We start from the raw sequence: 3,024 nt of genomic DNA, 5'->3' as shown, positions 1-3,024 counted from the left end.
TGTCCACAATATAGATCCCATACCCATGTAAAGGAGACAGCAAGATGGTTGGGGCAGGGAGTAGAAACTTAGACTACAGCACAGTTCTGTGAATATCTAGGCAGGTCTCTGGGGAGTCCTCCAGCTAAACTCTCCATGAGAACAGTCTCACTCAGTTGGGTGCCTGTAGCTCAGTGGTTAAGGCATTGGTCATGTATGCCTGAGCAGGCAGGTTCAAACTCCACCCAGGCCTGCTAAACGACAATGACAACTACAACAAAAAAATAGCTACTCGTTGTGGTGGGCACCTGTAGTCCTAGATACTTGAGAGGCTGAGGCAAGAGAATCGCTTAAGCCCAAGAGTTGGAGGTTGCTGTGAGCTGTGATGCTACAGCACTCTACAGAGGGTCATACAGTGGGACTCTGTCTCAAAAAAAAGAGAGAGAGAGAGAACAGAGAGAGAACTCATAGGGCAGAAAGGGGTCAGTAGTAATGCCCCTACCATGCTCAGGCATTCCCCATATGCAGCCAGGGAAAGTCTGGTCTAGGATCCCCAGCAGTGGCAGCCGAGGCTGTTGGTCAACTCTCCTCCTTGCTGCAGGCTCTGTTAAAGCCATCTGAGGGGGCACTCTCTGTGACCATGTGCTTCCTTGGTCACCAACCAGTTCCTTCCTTCCTTCTTTTCTTTCTTTCTTTCTCTCTTTCTTTCCTTCTTTTCTTCTTTCTTTCTGTTTATTTTTTGAATCATTGAATCAGTTCAAGTCCTCAAAGAAGCATAGGCCCAAGATGGGATTAGACATAGGAGAGATTAAGGGAAATTCCTTAATAAAGAGGTAGAGAGCAGGAAGAAACCTATCCTGCTGGTGAATCAATAAATTCACAGGAGAGGAGGGTTTTTTGGTTTTGTTTGTTTTGTTTAAGCCTTTATTGTATATCCTGAATTTTGATTTGGGAAACAGGGTTTCCTTACGTCATGTTAAGTGACAGAATTGGAATTTGAAGCATCAAATAATATCTGCTTCATCTCCTATGTTTTGCTTGGCACTTTTCTGTGAGGGACTTTGAAGGTACTCTGCCTCAGGGGTTCTCAGACTGAGAGTGATTTTGCCCTCTAGGGGATAACTGTGAGCTATGACACTATCACACTCTACAGAGGGCCATAACGGCACATTGGCCATCACAGCGGGAGTAGGGTACTGCTGACACCTAGTGGGTAGAAGTCAGAGATGCTGCAAAATGCCTGGCAAGGCACAGACAGCACCACATCGAAGAACTGTCCTACCAGAAGGGCAGCAGTGGAGAGGTTTCCCAGCTCTGCATGACTAATCCTCTCAGTCCTCTTACAAGGAAGCTGGCAGCAGAGGTGACGTACATGGGTACTAAGGAGTGTTCGTGTTCTAGAAAAGTTTAGTGAGGAGGCCTCCAGAACTGGGATCATCCCTGCACCGCCCCAAAGCAGCAGGGTGTCTCCTAGTCGTAAACCATTCACAGAAATTAGGCATTCTGCAGAATAGCACCCTCTTTCCTGTTCAAATGGCAAGTTTGCTTTATGTAATGAATGCCACCATAGATTTCCAAAGGTGTAACTAAAACATGCATTCATGCACAAAATCCCTTCTATAAGTTACAGAAACTATCATGTCAGAAAGTTGATCCCAAGACATATGCTTTCCATGTAGTCACATCTGAGAGGGATGTACCATTGTATTTGGAATGTAATTTGAAAATGTCCTAACCTACCTTCTTAAAAATCTACTGAGTTTTGGGGACCATCAGTAAAAATTTAAAAAACAAAAAAACACTGGATGAGGTCAGGCATGGTGGCTCACACCTGTAATCCAAGCACTGCTGGCCTAGGCAGGAGGATCCCTTGAACTAAGGACTTTGGAGCAGCGGCCATCGCTATCTAACGCCAGCGCCGCCTCCAGCTCACTAAGCTCCAACCGAAGAAGAAGGGGACTAAGTAAGAAGGTCTTTATACCATGGCTCTTACAAAGCAGACTGCCCACAAATCCACCCGTGGTAAAGCACCCAGGAAGCAACTGGCTACAAAAGAGTACAAGAGTGCGCCCTCTACTGGAGGAGTGAAGAAACCTCATCACTACAGGCCTGGTAAATCAGACGTTATCAGAAGTCCACTGAACTTCTGATTTGCAAACTTCCTTTCCAGCCTCTGGTGGGAGAAATTGCTCAGACAATTTCTTCTTTCTTTCTTTCTCTCTCTCTTTCTTTCTTTCTTTCTTTCTCTCTTTCTTTCTTTCTTTCTTTCTTTCTTCCTTCCTTCCTTCCTTTCTTTCTTTCCTTCCTTTCCTTTCTCTCTCTCTCTCTCTCTCTCTCTCTCTCGACAGGGTCTCATTTTATAGCCCTAACAATTCTTGCTTAGTGAAAATTTGCTAAGACAGATCTACATTCCCAGAGCACAGCATATTGGTGCTTTGCAGGAGGTGAGGCCTATCTGGTTGGCCTTTTTGAAGACACCAACCTGTGTGCTCTCCAGGCCAAACGTGTAACAGTTATGCCAAAAGACATCCAGCTAGCACGCTGCATATGTGGAGAACATGCTTAGGAGTCCACTATGATGGGAAAATATTGCATTATTAAAAAGACAAATTCTCTTCTTCCTGTTATTTGGAGTTCTGAACATTGGATGTTTTTCCCCCCCATGGGGTCAAAAGATACTTAAGTATATGATTGTGCCTGGAAAAATAGGGGACAGAAATTAGGTATTGGCAGTTTTTCCATTTTCATTTGTGTGTGAATTTTTTTTTTTTTTTGGCCAGGGCTGGGTTTGAACCCGCCACCTCTGACAAATGGGGCTGGTGCCCTACCCTTTTGAGCCACAGGTACCGCCCTTGTGTGTGAATTTTTAATATAAAATTCAGGGATGTGTAGCATTAATCCGAGTCGAAATATTTCAATGAACAAGTTTCAGCAGTTCAACTTTATAACAATTATAAATAAACCTGTTAAATTTTTCTGGACAATGCCAGCATTTGGATTTTTTTTGAAACAAGTAAATTTCTTACTGATGGCAACTAAAAGGTG

Source organism: Otolemur garnettii, unplaced genomic scaffold (assembly GCF_000181295.1).
Source record: "Otolemur garnettii isolate 467f Iridium unplaced genomic scaffold, OtoGar3 scaffold00082, whole genome shotgun sequence".
In the NCBI taxonomy this organism is placed as follows: Eukaryota; Metazoa; Chordata; class Mammalia; order Primates; family Galagidae; genus Otolemur; species Otolemur garnettii.
This window is presented reverse-complemented; position numbering follows the sequence as displayed.